Source organism: Cavia porcellus, unplaced genomic scaffold, assembly GCF_034190915.1.
Source record: "Cavia porcellus strain 051 isolate PalLab524CR breed Dunkin Hartley unplaced genomic scaffold, mCavPor4.1 scaffold_26, whole genome shotgun sequence".
Classification (NCBI taxonomy): Eukaryota; Metazoa; Chordata; class Mammalia; order Rodentia; family Caviidae; genus Cavia; species Cavia porcellus.
This window is the reverse complement of record NW_026947509.1, coordinates 48,584,746-48,610,388: the sequence shown is the minus strand read 5'-3', so window position 1 is coordinate 48,610,388 and position 25,643 is coordinate 48,584,746.

The window sequence follows — 25,643 nt, the reverse complement described above, 5'->3', positions numbered from 1 at the left end:
TAAATAGCATCATTAGTGGATGAAAATTGTATGTACTTTGTGTTCGACAATTTGACAGTTTGCATGATTATTATTATTTTAACTTTGCCATTTTAATTTATATATTTATATATTTTTGCATTTTATTAGAGTTTTAACTGATATTTTCTTGATGTTGAATATCTTTTGCAGTATTTATCTGTCATTCATATGTTACTGTGCATGAACTATCTGATCAAAAATTCTTCTTATTTCTTAATTGGGTAGTGTGTTTTCTTATGATTGAGTTTTCATCCTACCTAATGCACCTTAGAAACAAGTCCTTTCTCCATATGTAAAATTTGGAAATACATTTTACCAATTTTGTCTTCTTTTACTTAGTTAAAATAGATTTTGAAAACCAAAATAAGATTATGAAAATAGAGGATTAATTTTAGGGTTTTAGGGTTCCTTTATATTCTTATTTAAAAAGTCTTTGCCTAGCTCAATATCACAGATATTTTATCCTATTTTTTACTTTTAGACATTTTATGGTGAAAAAAATCCAAGTAATGTATTCATGTATTTATTCACTATCACTACATTATTTCAATTCTAGAGAATTTATGAATAATACTTGATAAAAGTGATAAACTCTTAGATTTCTTTCTTTAGTGTTTCTTTGTTTATTCCTACAAATTTTGCCCTGCATTCCCCATCTCTCAGTTCCCTCTCTTTTGCAAAAGATCTCCGTATTTCCTATTATCTATCTTTTTTCTCTGTTATTTTGCTCCTTTTTTGATTTATTATATAAGACAAACCATTCAGGATTTAAGCTTGTGTATTTGATATACTGCACTTAACATCACGGTCTTGGCAGTGCATTCATTTTACTGCAAATGATTCAAGTTTATCTTTCTTCACAGTAGAGTAATACTCCACTCTACATCAATAGTACCACATTTTCTTTATTCAGTCACTTGTTGCTGGGCATGTAGGGTGCTTCCAAGATTCAGCTATTATGAATGGTGTTTACTGTGAACATTATGTGCATGTATCACTGTAGTGTGATGCATTTAAATTTTTTCAGAGGATACGTAGAAGTAGAATAACATTGTCAAAGGCAATTCGTATTTTTAGATTTTTGAGGGATTGTCATACTGATTTCAATAATAAATGTATTAGTTTATATTCCTACCAATAATATAAAAGGGATAATTTTGCTAGCAGCCTAGGCAGCATTTTTATTTGATTTCCTGATGACAGTCCTTCTTTCTTCAGTAAGATGAATTCTCGCTGTTGTTTTAATTTGCATTTCTCTAATGGCCAGAGATGTTGAGCTATTTTTATATATTTATCGATCATGTGTACTTTTTCTGAGAAATATTTATATAATGTTTAGTTGACCCTTTTAATTGTATCTTTTATTTTGAGCAATCTAATATTTTTCAGTTCTGTATATATTTTAGATGTTACTTCTTGCCCAAGGAATAGCTGGAAATAGTTTTATTATTATATGAGTGGTTTCTTCACTCTGTTGGTTGTTTGCTTTGCCATACAGGTACTTTTTAATTTGATGTGGTCTGATTTTTGATCCTTGACATTATTTCTTGTACAATTAAGGTTTAGTTCAGAAAGTCCTTGTCTATGCCTCTCTCTTCAAAAATTTTTAATAAAAATTAGTGTCAAATTTTCTGTCGTGCTTTTTATTTTCTGAGATGATCACATAGTTGTTTTCATGATGGAGAACTTATACTAACAGATTTTATTAAATTAACTAATTCCTGCATACGTGATATAAACTCCATTTAGTCATGTCTCATTGTTTCCTTCCTGTGATTCTGGAGTCTGTTCACTGTAACTGTGTTTTTTATTCCTTATTTGTTAACACACAGTATTTAAGTTGCTTAAAAATATGTGGAATTAAAAAATCAATTTCTTCATATACCATGTTTTTTGCAGTAAAAACACATAAAAATTTCTTTATTGTTTATAACAATACATCATGCCTGTCTAACTGAAAACTTGTTTCATTTGACCAATGCTACCTCCATCCCTGGCTTCCAGACTCTGGTAACCACCATTACTCTCTGCTTTCATGAAATTTTACTATTACTATTATGGGGGGGGGGGAGTTGGGGATTGAACTCGCGACCTCATGCTTGCCAGACAGGCGCTTACGCCACTGAGTTAAATCCCCAGCCCTTCTATGAGTTTTTAAATTTCGTGCATGAGTGACATCATGCAGTATTGGTCTTTCTCTTCCTGGCTTATTTCGTTTAACATAATGCTTTCCAGATTCATGTGTGTTGCCGGACATGATAGGACTTCGTTCATTTTAAAAAATGGAATCATATTCTCTTGTTTATATACTACATAGCTTTCCCTTCCCTTCCCTTCTCTTCCCTTCCCTCCCCTCCCCTCCCTTTCCTTCCCTTCCCTTCTCTTCCCTTCCCTCCCCTCCCCTCCCCGCCCTTCCTTGTTATTTTCCTCATCTTTTCTTATTTTAATTCACAACCCAGGCTTCTTGTATGCTAGGCAAACACTCTACCACTAAATCACTTTGCTTTGTGTAATTTATTTTTACTCAAAGTCTTACTATACTTTCTTTATCCATTCATACAAAAATTCCCAAAAGGTTAAGCAACAAAGTTAAACAGAGTTTGTTTTTTAAATCTTCGCAATGTATGTTAGATCAGTTTATTAATCCATAAAATATGGACTCATAAAGTGAATAGGAAAGTAAGGCTTTCATATTTAAAAATGGATTAAGAAAATGAGCAAACAAAATCAAGGAATGGAATACACATGTTCAGTGAAAGCATTTAAAAATTGATCATGATTATCAAATATCAAATTCATAGCTTTAAAATGTGTTGTGTATATGTACTGTAAACATGCACTTATAAAACTCAAAAAACTAACAGCCTGTACTCTTAACACTATGAAATTTTCCGGTAGCTGCTATTAGCTACTGGTCTTGGTTTCTCAAGTCTTAGAATGAACTTTCTCTCTCTGTGGAAGATTTTATCTGGCCACTGCTTAGGTCTTTCACTGTCCTCTCCACTTTTGCATGAAGTAACCCAGTCTCATCTTCTCTGAACCCACAAGCTTATAACAGCAGACAAACCTTTCAGCTGTGAACTGTGTTGAAATCTGTGGTTTATTCTCTACTTACAAGTAATATAAAAGTGTCTGATACCTTTTAACTATGAAGGGTCTCATATGGTTCTACTTGGATTTCTTTTGATACATGGTTTATTAAAAAACAAATTTGTTAAATGTGGTGGGATTCAAGTTCAGATAGGCACCATTATCCTCTAGGCATTTTTAGAGGCTTTTACAACTCCACTCAGATAGAGTCTTTTTGATACACATAAAATGTGTTTATAATTTACTATGTAATTGCTATACATTATTTAATATAGTTTTAAAAATCCCTATTCATGATAAATGTAATGAAAGTATGAATCAGATATTCTAAATTGATAAAAAAACTATTCTATGCTTTGTTTTTTATTCAAGGATATATTCATATATCATGTTTTTTATTTTAATTTGTCACTTCCATGAATGCTAAAAATTACCTATGTCATAGTTTTTCATTATTACATTTAAACACATTGGAAGGAAAAAACTAGGTACAATTTAAATTTTCAGTAGGAACTCCTGAATATTTATTTTGACACCTATATATTTAAGATCTCATCAGGCTCTCTGCAAGTCAGTCACACTATAAATAATTATTGTTTGTGTTTGGGATTTAACCTTTAGCAATAAAATTATATTTAAGTTATCTTTTGGGGGAAAGATACAGTTTTTGCAAATATATCTTTATTGATATTCAACTGGAATTCTAATCGCATTTTACATGTCATGTTGCCACTAACTGTGAAAGATTGAAAATGTCACAAATGACTGAAATCTCTAGTATGAGGATGCGACATCTGTTTCTTTACTCCTTTGAATCTGAGCTGAGTCAATCATTACAAGGTGACATGATGTGATTTCTGAGAAAACCCCCAAGAGATCTGGAAGACTTACTTTTTCTCTGTAAAATGCTGCTGACCTTGTATGAAGGGTCATAGCTGCTCTGGTACCCTGGACATGCAGATAAAGATGTTCAGGACCAGCAGCCCTCAGCTGTGGTCTTCTCATGGCAGCTTGGCAAGAGCCACACCTCTGTCTCATCTGAGACAAAGAATGATTTTAACTGTGTTTGGTGGTGACTCCATTAATATAGAAATACAAATGTCCTAATATTTGACAAGAAAATGACTTTCATTATGTTCTCATGTTGAAATGGCTATTTTACTAATTCTCTAAAAAAAGTCTGATAAAGATCAAGGGGAAATTTCTATGTATAAAAAGAATGTTGGGGTTTAAGGTGTTTCTGGCATTATTATGATGTTTTGAAAATGTCATAATACTCTTCACAAAGTGAGTTAAAAACAATGTGTTTGAAACCAGAATAGGCAAATTCTTTTTGAATGAAAGCATAAACTTAAAATGCATAACCATCTACTGATACTTTTAGACCCCTTAGATAAAGCTATTTTAATGTGGATATTATATTTTGGTATGATTATGCAAATTGGAAATAGAGTTGATAAACACACGTAGGAACTAAATTGGCACCAAAAGCTGAAAATACATTGTATTCCGAATAATATGCTAAAAAGATAAGGGTGAAGCTTATCACAGTTCTATTATAAGAAGGGTTAGTACAGTTCCAGGGAATCTGTATTCACACGGTTTGTGTAGTCCCTAACCAATGTTGGTGAACCTATGGTGTATGTTATTTACTTTTTAAAATAAAAATGTTAATATATGAGTGATTTTGTCTAAAGTAAAACCTCTGTGTGCAGTGTTGTCACATTGCAATAAATCAGTGGGATTGGGGTTGCTTTTCGGGCACTCCTCTTTAAAAGATTCACCATCACTGTCCTAGACTATTGGTAAATCACTTTCCACATGCTTTAATTTCTTGCATCTCACAAAATGAGACATTGATAGCACAGGTGGAGTTTAAACCTTATAGCACCAAGGAACAGTGGATCATCTTGTTATTTCCTCTATTAAAATAAAAAAGGAATTATCTGGAGCAATAGAGGCGGACTCAGTCTTACTCCTGACTATCATGTTAAGAGGGTGATTACTCTCTTGCTTCTCATCTCCTTACAGAAGTATCATTTAGGGTCACCTGAAATTCACTCTGTCATTTCTGTGTACTATCATTACAGAAGGCCAAGACTTGATTTAAAAAATTGTCAAAGCTTTCCTAGCTTGGACACAAATGAAGTTCACTGGGTTTAAAAACACACCTGAGCGCAGAGCGGAGGAGGTGCTGGTGACTGTGCTGGCAGTGATCCACCGACAGGAGGGCCCCCTCTGCAGAGCAGGGACTCTGTGTTCAAGGACAACTTCAAGAGGAACAAGGGTGATCGCTTTCATTTTTAATTTAAGAAGACAGATAATTGATCATCAGAGTTTTTAGAAATGCTGCTATGATAATGCATATCTGTATCTGTAAGGAAGGTTTATTCTCAACAGCAGTGCTTGGGGAGGCAGTACATTATATCCACAAGATTTTTATAAATAGCACAAGATTTTATTAAATAGCACAATTAATGTGCTATTTTTATGTTTTGGACCTCACCACTATAAATGCTTCAGTGAACCTTCATGAAGTCTTGATCATTCAGATTCACGAGACAAACATCCTCCATGAGGGTAGAAACTGTCCCTTACATGGATTTTACACAGCCTCTTATTCTTCCCACATAACTGATGAAAGATCAATTTAACCAGCTGTAGCAAATTACCAGCTACTTATGAAGGAAAAGCTTATGGTTGTGGAAGTCCAGTGTTTGGAGGGCATAGCACAGGTCTGCTGAGGGCTGCTTCCTGACAGCATCATTCAGTGGCACCTGGTGACAGCAATGCTGTGGACAGGAGGCAGGAGCCCGTGAGCTATTATATCATGAATGGGAAGCAGAGTGCACAGGGCACAGACAGGTTCTGGTGCTCCAAACCACTCTCTGATGACCACTATTTTCCAAAGTCACACCACCCGTGATCTAAGGACCTCTTTCTTACCCAAGGGAACAACATCCCAAAGTTTCCAACACCATCCTGGGGATCAGACCTTGGATGTATGGGCTTTTGGGGAGTCATTCAACATCGAAACCAAACAGAGACCATAATAGACAATGTAGCTTTGCCTCTTATTCTCTCCTCCCTGCTTTACTGAATCCCAGGATGCCTCAATTCTATCTTTGCTAACGTACTGCTGCCTAACTACATAACTTTATTCAAAACATTTTCTTCCTTATTGTAGGCATGTCATCATCATCAATTTTAGATGAGATGGCTTGAACATATTGATACATCCCTCACAGATGAGAGAGCAATTCATGCTAAATGAATAAATAATGATCAACACAAACTCTGACCATGTATAGTTGTATCTTAGTTACCTCTGTTAATTGTCCTTTCTTGAAAAAAAAGAAAATAAACCTCACCAAAATAAGTTATTGGTAAAGGAAGAGCAAATAATTAACATGTAGGTAAGATTATTATTTGCCAAATTATGGGAGATCATTTCATTGACAGAGTATCAGTCGTGTCCGGAAGTGAGGAGTGAACCGAGAGAAAATATACATGAGGATTTGGGGTTCTGCTTTAAGTAGTTCATTAGCTGTATGGGTCTGTTTGGGACTGAGAAAAAAATTATTATTAAACAAGAAAAGATTGTGAAAGCCAATGTTCCAAGCAAGCCTTGAAAAATAAGCAGTCATACTAGAAGTCTGATGAAGTTAACTACTCTATAATCCCAAGTTCTTTCATGAAGGACTAATTGAAAGGTCTAATACTCAGAACAATGAATTTTCAGAAAGGTCCCGAAATAGCCAACAAAGTTATTTTCAATTTATCTTCCTGGAAAATAGACTCCTGGGATGCTCTGGTCAGCTGTTGTAGTTAGCTGAGCTGCTGCAGGTGATCTCTCCTCTCTCTTCCTGGGGCCAGAAGCAATTAGTTCCCAAACTTTAGCAAGAGAAATTGAAGACAGTTAAAAATCTGTGTGAGAATTATATATAAGTAAAGTTTATTCCTTCTGAAATGTTTGGACAAGCATGACAAAGGTCTTAAACTTAGCAACACCAAAAAAATTCTCAATATCAAAAGAGAAACTATGAAACAATTTCAAAGACCTATGTCATTTATTCATGGAGCACTCAAGGCTGTATAGTGTTGTTATTAAGTCTACAGACAAAGAAAATATGACAAAACGTTTTTTAAGGAGACAACTTGTTCCAAAGTAAAACTGAGCTTAATAGCCAACACTGTTCTTGTCATCAATGTCAGAAATGTTTTATTCTTTCCTTTGCTGTAGTTGAATGAGTACTGAGACACATCCATAAGCTTCAAATAAGACCTGGGAACAACAAAGAAATACACATTTTTTGTTGGAAAAGCATTTAACTTAATGAAATGAAACTTCTGAAAGTCACAACACATTATGCAGAAACTCACTATAAATGTAATCAATGGTAATATTCATTTGAACACAGTTTCCTAAAAAATTAATTATTGAAACTATTAAAACAATATGGTAGTAATAAAGTCTTAATTGCAACATACTTGTAAGAAATAATTAATCCTAAGTATAATATCATATTACATTTATATCATTTCACTTATACTATGGAGCCCCTTCAAGGTGCATATTTAAGAAAGAATAATGTATATAAACTCTACTAAATGAAGGTTATTTTTTTCTTTTTTCCCCCCTTAAATTAGGTGTTTCAGCTGAGAGAAATGTCACAGTGGAAACTAAAGCTTTTTCTGTTTATGAAAAAGAGAAGAATGAAAGATATGCCATGACTGATTGAAAGGAAAAAGCTGGCATGAATGGGGATGGCAGGGGTAAAAGGCAGGAATGCCAAACAGATTGTGGGGAACCTGTAAGATGGATCCCAGTGATCCCATACACGTGTGCAGACCTTTCACACACTTATGTAATCCTTTCCCTTGGAAGATGGCCTCAGTTCGGTGATCACTTCTCACAGACATACTACACTAAAATGATGGGATGTCACTGTGGAAAGGCTGTGGCTTCCATTTTGAGGGCTCCTCCCTTGTCAACTCATGTTCTTTCTCTAAACCCACTCCCCTGAGGAAACCAGCCGCCATTTGTGAATAGCCCTGTAGATAGTACTACATGGCACGGAATCGATGCCCTGGGCATTTTTCTCTGAAAACCTACTCACACAAAGGAGTTTGGAAAGCAGATCCCTTTTCACTGGGGCATTGAAATGACTAATAATTAGCCAATATCTCAGTTTCAGCCTCATGAGAGACCCTGCACTGCAGGAACCCAATTTAAGCCATGTTCAGATTCCTAACCTAGGAAAAACTATGAGAAAATGGAAGTTATTTTTAAGGATTTTGGGGTAAGTTGTTACACAGCAGTTGATAACTAATGTGTAGGCACTTTATTAGGTTTTTGTTTAGTGGTATTTGACATGAATTCTTTTGCCTTTTCCTACAGCTACCAAAATTTAAACCAAACAGACATCTCTCATTAATTTCTTGATGGGGAAAGGGGGTGTAATGTGCATCTAACTGCTCCAGGTGAGTGAGACTTTTAAATTGGTCTGGGATTCACATTTGTAATTAGTTGTTAAAAATCCCAAGGAGGTATTTTTTAGGATATAAAAAAGACAAGGTAGGTGGCAATGTCATTTTAAAAAGCTCGGGGAAGGAAAATATGGTCTTATCTTGCATAAATCTGCATTTGACCTTTTAAATACTAAAGTTTAATCAATAATTTATGGAGGAACAATTACATTTGCTAAATAAAATAAGTCACTAGGACATCAGTGACTTTTTTCCTTCCACCTTTTTAAATCTTGTAAACAAAGGTCCTCAAATGTTATAAATCTAAAGGGAAAGATAACCAGTATCATACAGTTTCAAAATACAGCGCTCAAGTGATTGCATTAAGTTAATTAATAGCATATATGTGGAAAAAATGGAGAAAGGTTTGCTAGCATTCTTGAAATAATTTACAAATTAGAAAAAGAAAATTTAGGACTTTTGTTTCAAAAATCGCCCAAATATCAAATTGGATGTGAGAAAACAGTAAAAAGAGAAAAGCTTTTCACCCGTTCTCCAGGAATGACCAGAGGTCAGCAGAGACTTCCTGATATTGGGTTAGATAAAAGCAGTGACTGCATCATGGGAAGAACTCAAGAATTATTTATTAAAGGAGCACAAATGACATTTGCTTAATTTTATTGGGCGGTTTTCATTTTAATTGTGACCATTATTTGAAAGCCAGCACTCACAGGAGAAGCAAGTGCACACCGCGAAGAGAAGTTCTGGGTAACCTACATAGCAGGGGATAAGGAAATACTTCCCACTTCATACCCAGAGGGCAAGAGAATTTTCTTCTGTTAATTGATAAGGGCTGTGCCATCCTCTCTTCATCCCTGGGGTAGAGCAGGGAACCACTCTACCCCATGTACCACTCTCCTGTTGCACCTGCCAGCCCTACCTTATACCCAGTAAGGACTTCCAGATCAGCTGGCATGCACACTGTGGATCTCACCCTTCACCCAGCTGAGCCTCTGGCCTTTGTGCTTCTTAAACTTCAGGTCATACAACTGGAAGAGATGTAGTTTACAGAACTCTTGACAGAATTTGAACCATGTGTCCTTGAATTTAGGATCCTCAAATGGGGACATCCCATGCCTCTTACATAAAGAGTCTTTAATGGGAAACACTAGTTTGGAGCTGCTCTGAAGCAAAAAGAGTGTAAAATGTAGTTAAGGGAGAAGCTCGATACTTTCAATCATGGCCGAGGTAATTTTTCTGGAATATATGGAAGAATGCTAGCTTAAAGTGATCTTAAAGCATTAAAATATACAGAATTTAGGGCTGGAGGTTTAGCTCAGTGGTGTAAGCTCCTGCCTGGTAAGTGCAAGGTCACGAGTTCAATCCCCAGTACAGAACAATGACAACAACAAAAACCAGGATTCACTCACTTCTTTCCAACAGTTCTGCAGTATTCCATAGTATGGACTGTGCCACATGCTGCAGTCCGTATTTTCTTTAACTGAGTCAAGTTTTCCAATGCTTTCTTACTGTAGACAGTGTTGCAAGGGGCTGTGTGTATCAATATAATATTAATTATAGGAAAGTTGTTATATTTCTTTCAAACTGTAGTAAAATAAAATTTACTTTTCATGAGCACTGACTTCATAAGCTAAGAAGGGTCTAGATTAAATCTGAGCTCTGAACTAGTTTACAAACTAATCATAGACAATTTTCTTAACTTCACCAATCATCAGTTTTCTCATCTATAAAGAAAGCCTATCCTTTAAAATTTGCTGTTTTTGCAAACAAAAGACATTAACACTTGTAGTTTTAAACAGAAAATGATTTTTTTTTGGACTCATCATGAGTAGCTTAGAAAATAAAAGAGAACAGCTGATGATTAGGGCACATAAAATGCAAAGACTAGTATTTATCTGTTACTACAATAATTATGAAAATCTCAGAATATTTCTGTTATTCAGCATTCACAGTTCTAGGTAGGGGAGTCCAATTGACTAGTTTATGTGACATACCCACTTCATAGTTCTGGAAGAACAGAGTCCCTTATTTGTTACTTGAAGACTAAATTCACTTAGGGAAAAAAATCCCTCCAAAATGAATCAAGGCAATATACCTAATAAAAGTAGGAATGACTTCTGGCTTCTTATAAACAATAAAATTAGATTATGCATTTATTTCAACCATTAGATTTGTTGATGCAAAATAAGCACTCATACATTGTCTTGTTACTATTATCTGTGGCAGTTTTCATTTTATCTGAGTAACTTGTTGAATTGACAGATGACCTTAAGTAGGTTTCTTCAATGACTAAGACTTCTGTCCTTAAATATGACTAATATCATCTTTGATAGAGATAGTTTCTCCAAGGCAAAAACAGGTCAGAATACCATATGCCTGTGTTTTGAGCTTTTAGTGATTGTCAAGGAAAGGAATTTAGGCTGTTGTAAAGTAAGGACTTTCTGTTAAATTAGTTTTCTTCTTTTCAATATTGCTTTGTTGTCTAGTAAATCTCAAAATAGTTACTTTAATAGTTGTTTTCTTCTCACAAAAAATTCATTCTTCTTAGTCATATGTATTGACTTCGTGACAGAGCCAACTACCTCTAGAGCCCAAGGAGAGGGATTGGTAAGAGGGATTGGCAAGAGATCTAGTCTAGAACTGTTGTCTAATGATTGATTAAGTAACTGTCAGCCATAGCATGATTGTAATAATGTAATTGAGAACTTGGTGGTGAAACTTCCCTATAAACAGAATCTAGTGACCACAAATTTCAGCAAATGTGAAAATTCTGTGAAGTACCCAGTGACATTTCATTGATGGTGAATCTTGTAGACTTTTCAATGGTAACAAACAATCTGTGCAATGCTTATAACATAGGTTCATTTGCACTGGATTAGACCACAGTTAACCCAGTTGGGGTTCATTGCACTCTCTGGGAAATATGCTTTGGAAGTTCTAGGAAGTGATAAATTCCTGCTTATTTTTACTCTGTGTTAAATGCCCTGGAATCCATTAACCCCTGACAAGAGTGAGGTGCCTTGTGAGATTTAGAAAATCAATTAGATATTTGTACTCCAAAAATGTACCTTAAAATTTCATGCAGTTGTCTCAAGAGACATCTCTTTCTTTCTGCCTGGTTCTATGTCACCGAAAAGCCCAGCTGCAAAGTATAAAGCACTATCTATGTCACACAGAGATGAGCTCATGCAGGTGGTGGGCACCAGTATCTGCAGATAGTGTCCTCTTTCCAACATGCCCCAGGCTCCTCAATTGCTGCTCTCAGGTTCTCTTTGGCCTGAGGTCCTATTTAGAAGTAAGTTTGGCAAGATATTTCTAAGAACATTTGAAGATTTGAAAATCAAGTGAGATACTGAGGTAACCTCAGTATAAACAACTACAGGAAGCATTTATGGTTAAGGAAGCAAAAGAGAAGAAGGTAGAATTATCAGGACGCTAGCACATAAAGGGGTCCCACGGAGCTATGGTGGAAATCTTTGAGGGGGCTCCATGCAGTTGCTGGTAATGTCCAAAGAAGCTACAGGCTGTAAGAATTCTTTGTTTTTGAAGGGAAGAGGAAATAACTTTAAACACAAACAGGATTCTTTTTTGATTTTTATACAGGTTTCTAGTTTCCTATGTGTGTCCCATTGGAAGAACCTAACTCAAGAGCCACAAGCAAAGAATTCTAGTGAATGTATTCTGAAGACTCTAGGCCCGAGCACGTATGGAAAGAGTACAGGAAAAGTGGGCTTGAGATATCAGCTGGAATACAAACACCAGTGCTTAGCAATTTGCCTTACAATTATGGTCCTACTTGCTTCAACTGAGACGATAATACATAAAGTCTTTAATAAGACAATACATTTATTAGCCTTCTCACATTATCATGATCATGCTTCATTAAAAAACTAAACATATTTGTTTACTACCATGTAAAATGCAAATATGTTTTAAGCAAGAATTATGCATGAGGTATGAGTTAAATAGTAGGTTCCCAGTGAAGTGAGTCTTTAATCAAACATTATTATGTTACCAATACTTGTGTCTTTTAGAAATAGCATGATTAGTTGGGGGTTTAGCTCAGCAGATTAAGCAACTGCCTGGCAAGCAAGAGGTTGTGAGTTCAATCCCTGGTACAAAAAACAAAAAGAAAGAAAGCAAGAAAAAAAGAAGTTGCATGACTAGAAATAGCATCAACTGATGTTATGTTAATATTTGACTCTATAGAAACATAGATTGTGTACTAATTTCAATGCACCCAGTTAATGTGATTCACAATTACAGATCAGCATAAGATTAAGGATAAGTGTAAAAGTGTAAATAAGTATATATTTATCCTCTAACTCTCAGCTCACCAACCACTTATCATCACACCAAAGAGAGAACATAAAATACAACCTATATATCATCTTTCTATCTCTATCTGTCTGTCTGTCTGTCTGTCTGTCTGTCTGTCTGTCTATCTATATATCTATTTCAGTCCAGGGTTATGAAATACAAACAAATACACAAAACTCAGTAGAAAAACACATGCATGAAAAGAAAGAACTCTTACCATGATGAAAAGCTACCAAACCACAAAGATAAATAATGAGAGATGGAAAAGCACAAAGAATGCATAAAATAATCAGAAAACAATTAACAAAATGACAGAAAGTTGTTCATGCTTACCAATAATAGTTAACATATAAACAGATTAAATTCATTCATCAAAACACATAGGCTACCCAAATGGATAAAACAAAAGACTCAATTATGTAACACCTATAGAGATAAAATCCTTAAAGATTTTGTGAAATTCAACAGTGGCTCCATCAGATCCTGAGCTCCTGTAGAGGACAGATTACTACTGTGTCAATGTTACTGCTTGTTATTGGGTCATTAAGACTGTGTGTGTTTTCTTGGGTTAGTTTTGTAGTTTGTATGTGTTTAGGAATCTGTGCCTTAAGATTTGAAAATTTTTGAAATATAGTTTTTCAGAGTAGTCTATCTTTCAGATTTGTCAGTGCTTGTTGTAGTTTTAACTTTATTTTATAGTTGCATTGATATGAATCTTTTCTTCTCTCTCTTAGTGAGTTTGGCTAAGGGCTTATCTATTTTATTTAGTCTTTCAAAAAATGAGTTTTTCAATTCACTGATTCTTTTTTACTGTTTTTCTAGCCTCAGTTTTTGTTGATTTATGCTCTCATATTTACATTTTCCTTCTTTAGTTCTGGTTTGGGGTTGGTTTGTTGTTGTTTCTCAAGTATGTTAAAATTTCTCATGAGGTTATTTATTTATTTGGGCTTACTCTATTGTTCATTACAATGATTGAGATGAATTTTTCTTTTAAAACTGCTTTCACAGTGCTTCAGGGGTTTTGTTGAGTTGTACAACCAACATTATTAACTTTCAGAATTTTTTAAATTTCACATTTGATTTCTTCTGTGACTCATTGGTTGTTTATGAGCATGCTGTTAATTTTTAAAGAACTTTACTGTTTTCTAACGTCCTTCTGTCACTGATTTTTATTTTCATTGCACAGTAGCCTGATACTATGCATGGAATAATTTCAATTATTTTATATTTACTTAAGCTGTCTTTGTGGACTAATATGAGATCCATTTTGGAAAAAAATATCATGTGTTATTGAAAATAATATATACTCTATTGTAGAGGGGTGAAAGATACTAAATATCTATTAAATCCATGTATTCATGGGTATTGTGTAGCACTGATATTTATTGGATTTTCCTTTAGTTGAGCTGCCTCTTTGTAAAAACAAGTATCAAAATCTCCTATATGATGGTGTTAGTGTTTATTTGATCTTTTTATTTTAGTGATTTTTGTGTTATGAAGCTAGAGATTCCAGTATTTGGTGCATATATTTAGCAGTGTTATCTCTTCCTGTTGGATTGTCCCTTTAACTAGTATGTAGTGGCCTTCTTGGTCTCTGCCATTAAGTCTTAGCCTAAAGTTTACTGTGTCTGATATTAGAATTGGTGCCTCTGCTTGTTTGGGGGGAAACTGGTGCACGAAATGTTATTTTCCATCCTTTCATATGTAGTCTATGAATGTATTTTTGGATTAGATGATTTTCTTGGATACAACAGACTGTTGGGTTCTGTTTTTTGATCCAGTTTGCCATCCTATGTCTTTTAATTGGAGAATGAAAGCCATTAACATAGGAAGATATAACTGAGTTGTGTTAACTATTTACTATCGTTGTCTTTTCATCCGCTGGTGCATAGTTTGTTTTTCATTTCCTGACATTTTTGTTGACTTTTATCCATTGACTTCACTGGTTTCTTCTGTTTTCAGTTGTGTCCATTTCATAATTTCTGACAAGAATATTTTTAAATATTTTCTCTTATTTATTACTTGTATATCTTTTGAACTTTTTTTCCATAGACATATCTTATTTCTCTATCTGTTTTGAAGGATACGTTTGCTGAATAAGTACATCTGGGCCAGAAGGTGTTTGCTGTTAGGGTTTGCAGTGCTTCATTCCAAGCTCATCTGGCCTTCAGGATATGTGTTGAGAGGTCTGTTGAGAGGTCTGCTATGATTCTAATTGCTTTAATTTTTATGCAATTTTTTGTTTGTGTTTTTCTCTTGCTGATTTTAAAGACTTGGGTTTTTGTTGGACATCTGGTAATTTATCTAGGACATGTCTTTTTTATTCATGCATTTTGTTGTTCTCTAAGCCTCACTTACTTGTATTCTGTAAATTGTCAGTAAACCTATCTGTCTTCTAGTTCTTCTCTGCACCTAGCCTTAGATTGGTGTTCTTGTCATTTAGTGGTGGCTGGGTAACCTTCTCTTGTTCTCCCTTTGTTTTTGGCTTCTTTGAGTTCTTCACCATAAATCACTATATTGTCCTCGATATCACACACGCTGTCTTCATATAGTTTCTGCAATTTATGAATTCTATACACATCTTTTAAGTACTTTCATCTAGCATCTTACTGAGACTTTAATTTCTGTGTTCAATCTGTATTTCAAATGTGTAACTGTTTTGGTTAGCTTGTCTAGTGTTTTTTTTTAACCCTATTTCCCCACAATTCACCATGGGCCTACAAAGTGAAATTACTGTGAATTTTTGATTTATTTTCTCTTTGAATTTATCTATTTTCTTCATCCATTCTAGGAACATTTCATAGTTTCTCCTACTTGTGTTTGCTTCTTTTCCCTTTGTAGCTCTTTGCTCTGCCTTGGGAGCGGATGAGCACTAGAGAAGCGAGGAGAATTCGTGGCATATATGGAGCTCTGTAGAAAGTTGTTGCCAACTGCAGCGGTGCAGGTCTGTGTTACTCCTTCTGCTGGGTACTGTAAGTGATTTGGACTCTGTTCCTCTGTTTTGCTGAGTTACTTCTAGTTATAGCAGCATCCACACATTCAATCTTACTGTGCTTCTGTATGATGGATTCTATCGTTGCATTTCTCCCCCCTTGCCTATCCTCTATGCACACTATGATCGTTCAGTATTTGTGGTTGTTCTTCAGTGAGGTATGTGAAGTGGAGCAGGCAGAGTGGCAGGTTGTTGGGTTAAGAGTGTTACACACTAGGGCAGATCTCTGAAGAGGAGAGTAGTGGTAGATGCGAAGAAAAGATTGATGTGAGTTTGATTCTATTAGAATACTTATAGTTGATTTGAAGGGTTAGTATTGAAAGTTTCCAGGTTTTTTGTTTTGTTTTGTTTTGTTTTTGCAGAGACAAATGTGAGATATGCGAGATAGGAGATTTACTTTGTGATTGAGGAAAGCTGTGTGGTTGTCAGAACTTACAGCTACAGAGGACAGTACACTAGGTAAGACACAGAAGAGCCAAATGATAAGGTTGGGGAGACTTGAGCCTCAGTACTAGAGGAGAGGAGTGACTGCAAGGGAGCCAAGTATGGGAAATTTTAAAATGTGGAAGGAAGAGTCTAGGTGGTTGGAAAAAAGAAAAAGAACTATGTTAATAATATTATCTTGGGGAGTTGAGGTAAAGAAATAAGACAGGGAGCTGAGATCAAGAAGCAAATCTAGGCACCTATTAGAGCCAATGAAATAACAAACAGACAAAAGTACAACCTAATAAACAAAGAAGCCATTTAAAAACGGAACATAATCCCACATCACTAATAAATCAAGAAACATACAGAAACTCAAATGTATAAGATGTCTGATGATGATGTAGATTAAATATGCCAGTGAGATACTGCATTTGTAATTCCCAAGTAGCTCCTTCACCAGCGAATCTGGGTGCCCACACCCCAGTAACTCCTCTGATCCTTCACTGCAATACTAAAGGTAATTCACACTAAGGCTTCTTTCTGCCGGGATGCAGGCACAGATTCCACATGCATTCCTCAGCAGTTTCCTTTGTCACTTCCTTTGTGATCTGTTGTTATTTCTTAGTTTCTGTTTAATATCATTTGTTTTTGAGGCAGCCTGTCACTATATTTCCAAATTGGCCTTGAACTAAGTAAGAAGTCCAATCTGGCCTCAAACTTGAGATTTTCCTGCCTCAAACTCCTGAGTGCTGGGATTATAGGTATGAGACACACTTCTGGGCTCACTCCTTTCTTAAAGTCAGAAATATTTTTCTCTGGCCTTCAATTTATCATCACATGCTCGTTCTGACCTCCAGCTGAGAAAGTTTCTCTACCATCACCTACCTAGGTATTCCAAGCTAATCTTCACATTAAAGCTCATAACCTTGTTCATATGTATTAAGTCCTAGTTGCAAGACAACATACACAGGATTCTGGGGTTTGATGTGAACATCTTTAGGAACCTTTATTCTTTTTACTACAAATTATTGATTTACCTGTCATATAATTATTGATATGGATACCTTTATGCTAATTATTTTGAGAAATTTATCTATTTGAATTTCTAGTAACTGTCGTTTCCTTGTCAATTTTGAAAACTGATACTTTTAAGAAAGTAATTTTAATTCATATTTTCATATTTTTTTCATTTAGAAAGGCCACATAGACTGATGAGTATCTTTTCAATTTTTTCCTATTTCTACTGTTTATCCATTTTACTGTATTTGTTCCTTTTTCTAAGGTTTCTCATTAATTTTTTGCTGTGGTTAGATTATGGGGTGCATTTTTCTGGCAAAGAAAATGCTGTTTAACTAATATTTTAATTTAGCGCTATTTTATTTCCTAAAAGGAATACCTTTACTAGTATCTTATTCCTTCATTTTAAGTCATCTAATAATGCTTTCTTAAGTGTAATCTTGCCATCTCCACCAGAAAAAGTTTCCTTCTACTTAGACCTGTCCTCATTTCCTCCAATTTAACAATAGCCAAATTAAGCAGATGTTGCAAAACTGAAACAGAATACATAATTGCCCAGCAGGTAATTGTTAAGCAGTTTAAACTGAACTTATTTCCCAACAACACATTAGGGAAATTATAGTTTTAGAGAAGTGCTTGAATGTTAGCTGCCTATTCATCGCTTTAAATATTCTATAATCTTTCCAGGGATAAAACATCATAACTGCCAAGATTGTATACCTGAGCCTGATCATTTTAATCCCCTATTGACTTTCTTTCAGTGAATTTCACGTTGATGTAACGCTGTTGACTTACATTGAGGAATATTATTTTTAAACGTATGCACTATTCAAAAGTATTTTCTGTACTATTTCAGTAGTATTTGAGGACAATATTTGCAGCGTTTTGCACTATTTCTACATGAAAACATGAGACTGGTTTTCTCTGGACCCAGTATCAACTAATTGCAAAGTTTTCTTCTTAGAAATTCTCTTGTGTATGCAAATGAAAAAATATTTTTGTTTAGACCTCTAGAAATCTGTTATCTGTGAAACACTGTTAGTGCACTTCGGCCATGCACTGTGTGTAGTGGGTAGTCCCTCTATCGACCCACCTTGTATTTTCTTCTAAGATTTTCAAATGTAATGAAATATTTCCTGCTACTTGAAAATAAAGCATTTCGGATAGCATTTCTGAATATCTAATATCATGTGATTTCTTTTTAAAATTTCTAATTTATATTTATTTCAGTACCCCCTGTTTAATATTGGTAGAATAAGGCAAGACAGATAAAAGCATTAACAATTGGAGAGAAAAGTATGTAAATTCAGATTCTTTAATTACAAGCCATAGACATTAAAACTAGCTAATTCTAAGAGAATGATAAAAGTATTGATACCATATAAGAAAAAACTTGTTTAAAAGCTGACAGAATTTAAAACAAGAATGAAACAAGGATTACTGAAGTTATTTTCATACCAGAAGCAATCTACTCTTGAATTCTGTGATATACAATTTGTCCCTGTGAGTTTCATTCCTTGCTCAAATTTTGGAGCTTAGTGGAAGAACATTTGATTAACCAGTCTTGCGTCTCAAGTCTATAACCAAAAGTGACCTGACATATTTGCCACTTTTGCTTAAAAATTAGGATGTAGACACCTAGTTTCAACTTTCTTTTAAGACACCTAGTTTCAACTTTTACTACACATATAAGAAAAGAAATCAGGATTTGGTAGGAAGAAAGAAATGATATTAGAGAATTAAAAAAGAAAAGCAGAGAAAAAGAAAGAATCACATTTTCAACCATAAAATTAAGATATGTACATATATATATATGTACATATACACAAGATATGTATATGTACATAAGATATGTACATATATATATATATATGTACATACACACACATATATATATTCATTGGCTATTATTTCATAATCCATGGTACCTGAAAATGAAAAGAAGCCTTAGCAAGAAAAGGTGGAATGTTTATACATGAAACAATCCCTCTCTCCAATGTAGAGTCAGGAATGGAGGCTGAAAGGGCAAGAAAAAGACAGAAAATGGCTTTGCTCTCTGTAAAACAGAAAGGCCTAGTGTTGGAGAATTGTATTTACAAAGATAAAAAGATTAAGCAAGAAAAGCATTCAGAATCTGTACATTACATTTTTGTTCTTCTATAAAATGTATGACTTTCCATTCATTATTCTCTTTAATGCTCAAACCCAACACATACAGAAGGGAAACAATTTTCACCTCATAAACTTGTATTTCAGCTTAAGTAAGCAAAATTCTTGACACATCTGAACTTTCATTTTTGACCATAAATTTGACCTTCATTTTGGTTTGGGAAGAAAATTCATAATTGTACATATTTCTTTACTCAGAACTTTGAGCTTACCAACAGCCACAGGTAAGGGCCACAACCAAACCTCGTGTTCTTCACCAAGAGAAGAGGTCAGTTGTACCTATGCTCAATTTTTTTTGGTTACCAACTCCAATGTACTGTGTTTAATCTTATTTTTAAGATATTTTACAATAGGACTTTAATCTCATTGATTTCAATAAGTACAAAATCAGTGGGATACAATGCTTAACAAAATTTTAGGGAAAAAGTAAATATGTGATGAGAGATTAAAACTCGCCCTGTTCTTGTAAAAATCATTTGTTAATATCTGTAGAATATGCCAGATATCCCCATCTTAATGATTTCTTGGCTCGATTAATAGCAATTATTTGTAAATAATATTTAGATACCATTCTTACTTTGTCTAGCTTTCCACCTCCAGATAGAGGCTTTATTCTCTAAAACACGTGGGTCCACACTCATTGTGACTGGCTCAGATGTGGACCGTGCATCGGATTACATGCTGTCAGTTCATCTGGATTATCCATTCCTTTTATGGCATTTCTGCATCACAGAGGAGAAAGGGGGAGCACCATTTTCCAGAATATCCCTTCCATCTGGCTTTGGGGTGCAACCTGCTAATGAGAGACACTTGCATGAAATCTTGAACGCAAATGTAAAGAACAGACCATTACTGTGTGCTGATGTCAGTGGCAGCAAAGGAAGCACCCTTCAGCTCGGTTTTCCAGGGTGAGCTACTTCGGTCCTGTGGGCTGGAATTGCTGGTACCACCTTCCCTGCATTTAGTTCTCTACGTGCTTCCAGTGGTTGGCAGTTCTTTATGTCTTTTAACTTTACATCCAAATATGAACTTGTACATTGCAATAAAGTGATTTCTCTTTTTCCCTGATGGATCCTTGACTGTAAACAAAAGTTTCCTTTTGAAAAATGAAAGAGCTGAATGCTGATTGGGTGCTGCTTTATAATTTCGGGCAGTAAGAAAAAAATCCTGAGCAACAAATGAAATTGCAGTCAAATGCAGCAACCACAACTTTCCCTAAGATTGTGTTCCTGAGAAGGTAGATCTAGGGAGAACCTGAAAAAATTCACCTCGTCTACAAATGGCCTAAGATTACAATTTAAGAAAAGGACAATAGCTTTGAGCCCTATTGCAGGTTAACTGTTTCCATAACACTTTATGGCTTTTCATTCATGTATCCATTCAAGTTTAAAGTACACTAGAGCAGCGGGACTATAGCTTCTAAGGATGAGGCATATGGGTCCTGTTACACTGATGGAAAAAGTTTTCTTAAAAAAAGTCAGATTCCTCCCGGATTTTCTAGACTTCATCTTTAACAAACTGGGAGGAAAAAGAAATTGGAAAATTATGAGCAATAAAATTGAAATATAAACAGGAGGATATTTCTTTTGAAGATTTCCAGAAGTCTCTGAAGGACAGAAGTAGATGTCTCCACCTTCTGCCACATGCCACAGTACATAGGTGTACTGGAGGAAAAAAGGAAGAAAATCTCTAATTTAGAAATAACTCTGTATCATTTATCTTTTCACATAGTAATGCCATATGACAACCACAAAATAATTACTTATTTTAGCTCATAAACCTACCAATTCAGGCCAGATTCAACTGACCTTGGTTGGCCAGGATCATAGGTCCAGTTCAGTGAATTTGTGCAGACCTGGGTGACTCAGTATGGGCTCAACTCTGAGCTTAGATCCACATGGCTTCTTATCCTCCTGTATCCTAGCAGGGCTTATTTTCTTAGCAAAGGTAAATATATGAGAGAACAGAGCAATAGGCAAACCTTGTGGAGGACCATGTTAGAAGCAACATACAGATTTTCCACCTTTACTAACCTACCTGCCTGACAACAGTTCAAATTTAGGCCCTGCTGCTGGGCATTGCCACCAATGTTATTTGAATACAGTTTGGCACTTCTTGTTTATAAAGGGTCAATGTCTTCTTTTTTGGTACAATATACCTTGTTTATACAGCACTGTAAGTTTTGTTGATTGTACTGTAGTGCAGTTTTATGTTCTGTTGTATATTACTGTACTGTACATAAGAGTTATGCAAATGAAAACAAAGTCATCAGGCTGGGGTTTCCTTAGACCATTTATTTGTTCTGAATATGGTAATGTACACACTATGTACAGGTCCTTATTTAGTTACTGATTAATTTAATGACTTAGTCATGGGAATGGAACTCAGTTGTTAAATGAGAAACAATGCTTGTACTGTCGTTGATTGGCAGCAAGTTTTTGAGCTAAATCGAGTCACAAAGGCACCTTAGAATCAGGGGTAAGGAAATACTGCTCTTCGCAGAAGAGGATATAAAAATGTCACCAATGGCATGGGTATAAGGAAGAATTGGACTTTTTTTTTAACCTGTGTATCATCATCCGGATGGGTCATGTTCTGCCAAAAGAAAGACCGCTTCACCCGGGCTGTAGCCCTTATCTCCCCTCTATGTTGCATTGCATCGAGAGTGATCTGGAAAACTGGTATCTGTCACATGCATGACCACAGTTTAATAAGATGACATTCCTGTTTAGATTAAAATCAAACAAAAATGAGAGGGAATGGCATAATACACTCCAAGGCCTCAGTAATATACAGGGTGTTAAGCTCACAATAACTATAAATACTACTCTCTGCTAGTAATTTGTGTTAGGGAGTAAGTGGTCTTTATCGATACCTAAGAGTAAAGAGGAGAAATTTCACTTGATTTTCTTTTGTCTTCCATAAATTTCAAGTTTTTACAAAAGCACAGACTTTATTGCCCTACATAAACTTCAAAGATAAAATATAAGGGAGAAGAAAGAAAAAGAAAGGAATAGAAATGAAAACTTCTCCATAGTAACGAAAAAGGAATTTCTGATTCTGCCTAAGATTACAGTTTCTCATTCCTATGGAAAGTTTGGCTTAAAATTCTTGAAGAGACTGAAAAACAAGGGAAATGATCTGGTACATGTGATTAAATAATGTCAAGTTAGGAGTATAGTACATGATTCTTATCTAACTGATTACCTAAATAGACCTTCAGCTTAAATTTTAAACATTAGTGAATTTTTATTTTTCATTCTAAAGCATCACAAAGTATATAAATGTCTTGGTTCCATTCTGGCACATAACTCTTTCAGACTATGCCTTTTTTTAGTAGTATAAATTCAATCTGTATTTTCTCGAAGGGTTGTTTTTTTTTTTAGTGAAATTCCTTCTCCAGAACTTCCACACTGTTCTGGCAATAAAATATAGTACATGCTAAAAACAAAATAAAGGGCTGGGGATTTAGCTCCATCATATAAGTGCCTGGCCTGGCCATGAGTTCAATCTTCAGTACCAAAAAAAAAAAAAAAAAAAGAATAAAACAAACAAACAAAATAAAACTAACAAACCTCATTCTTTTAACTCAATAGCAGTTATTTCTAGCTTATGCACAGCTAATATTCCTAGACTCAAGACATTTAACAATATTTACTTTTGCTGCTACCAATGGCCCTGCTATTCACACATTCGTATTCTGTTCTGATTTATATTACATCTTCCTACCTGTATACCGTTGACTTGTTCTTTATACTGGTAAATTAAGTAAACTAAGCAAGCTATTGCTATAGCTAATGTCCAGATGTCTTGCCAAAGCCTCATGAAGTCATGGGGTGGGGTGGGGCAGTGGGCGGAGATACTTTTCAAAGGTTGGATCTAGAGTGTGTGATGCTGGGATCAAGGATGTGTGATTGCTAAATCAGTCCTCTAATCCATGTGGCATAGTTTTGAATAGGACTAAGAGTGTGAGGGCTACACCCACCCCAGAGTTGATAGTTTGCATTTAAAAAAGGCACAGAAAGCAGGACTAGTGTGCTCTTGCCTACCCTGCTCTGCCCTGCCGTAACTGTTTCTCCTGTGCCATGTCCCTCTGCCTCGGAGCCAGCTAACTATGGACTGAAACCTCTACAGACTGTGAGCTAAATTCCTCCTTTAACTTTGAGCGGTGCGTATTTTGTCTCAGCAACGACAGAAAAGTAACTATGACAAATATTAACTAGCATACAATCGACCACAGCAGTAGAAAGTATGTATCTTTGCCTTCTTTGTACCACTTTTTCCTGTTTGGGTATTTCCTCTACCTGGCAAGCTCTTACTCTATTCTGTACCTGGATGTTTTTGATTCCCTCTAGTTTTAAAGTTAATGTAAAGAAGGAGGGGTGGCAAACTTCGCACAAAGCAGTATGCAAATGACAGAGGCAAGAGAATCACAAACTTGAATCCAGCTTGGGCAACTTAGTGAGACTCTCCAAAAAAAAAGGTGGAGGTATATAGACATAGCTTATCGTGAAGATTCTGTGTTCAATTCCCAGTATCAAAGGAAAAAAAATAAAAAAGAAATATTACCATTATTTTAATTTACAAAGTCTCCACTAAGTTTTTTAGTTACTTCCAAAAAATGCTTTAAAAAAAACCCAAAACACCACAGAAAATATTTATTTGGCCTCCTAATGCCATGTCACTCTCAATATTTTCTCTGAATACTTGGCATAAGATAGAGAGAAAAATAATCGCTTCATGCGGTTCTGTTCTTGTCGTTACTCATCTGTACCCTCAGACTATAAAAGGAGATAAAATAGTCTGGTCCAGCTTCCAGTTAACTGTCTAGTATCTCAAATTAATAAATACCCTAGTAGCCCAAGAGGATTCTTAAATCTATTTTTAAAAAGTGCATCTTGCATGCACGGAAAGTTGCTTTCAAAACTACAACATTTTGTTAAAACATAATAAATGGCAAGTTTTCTTCTTGGCTGTTAAAAAAAAGTGCACCTTGCAGTGAGAGGCATATTGAATACAATAACACACAGTGTTAGATCTGCCACTTCCCATTCTTTTATGCATCCAACACTGCTCCCCCAGTGATACTATGTGTGAAGTAAGATTGCTTTGCATCAGACCAAGGTGCTGTGAAAGGAACTTGTACACTGACTTAAAGAAAATGTATGGTTAAAAAAGTGACACTGGGAAACTTAAATTATGTATAGAGAAGTACACTTGCAAATTTGTAAATTTGGAACCTAATGTATGCTCCATTAATCAGGCTAAAGTGTCTTGGAATGTTTCTGTGGGTTATACGTTTCTAAGAGTTCTCTACTACACTAGTCATGTTTTAATATATAGAAAACCTTGGAGGAAAAGATAAATAATTCTGGGTAGTTTCATCAACACTGGTGGGATGTAGTGCAACAGCCTCAAGCAGGCAGAGTCAGATCAATATCCAACAGAATTTTCTAGTTACGTAGACACTGCAGGGTGATCTTGTGCCATCCTGTGAGCTCATCTCCATGTTGGAAGTGGAACCTCTCTGCACATCTGTCTGGAACTACAATCTACAATTCCTGGCAGACGAGTGACAAGAGGGACAGTCCATTCCAAAGTCAGATTCAAAAATCTCATGGTAGTGTGTAAAAACCTATACATTCTATATTTAGAAAGCAAGTCGTGACTATAAATTTACAGAGCTAAATATAGTGATACACATCTGTGATGTCAGTATTATCAGCTGAGAAGCTTTTTTGTCAAAAGGTAGGGTGGGTGCTGGGGATGTAACAGTGCGAAGAATGTGGGTTCAATCCTCAGCAGTGCACATGCACACAAATCATACATTTGTACTTCCTCAGAGGAGACCAAGAGAGTATAATTGATATTTCTTTGTGAAAAAAAATCTATATTACCATTTATTTTATTCAAACCAGGTCTTATTTTTCCCTCCTGCAAACTATGCCTAACACTGTGTGTTAGAAATTTGACTGCTGAAGATGGATCTTTAAACATAGCTTGAGGTTACTCCTCAGAAACTGCTGATTTCACCGAAATAAAAATAAAAACTAGAACTACTGAAATAGTAGCAACTATTGTTCAGAATACTGCCTTGATATCATTGTGGGAAAATTTA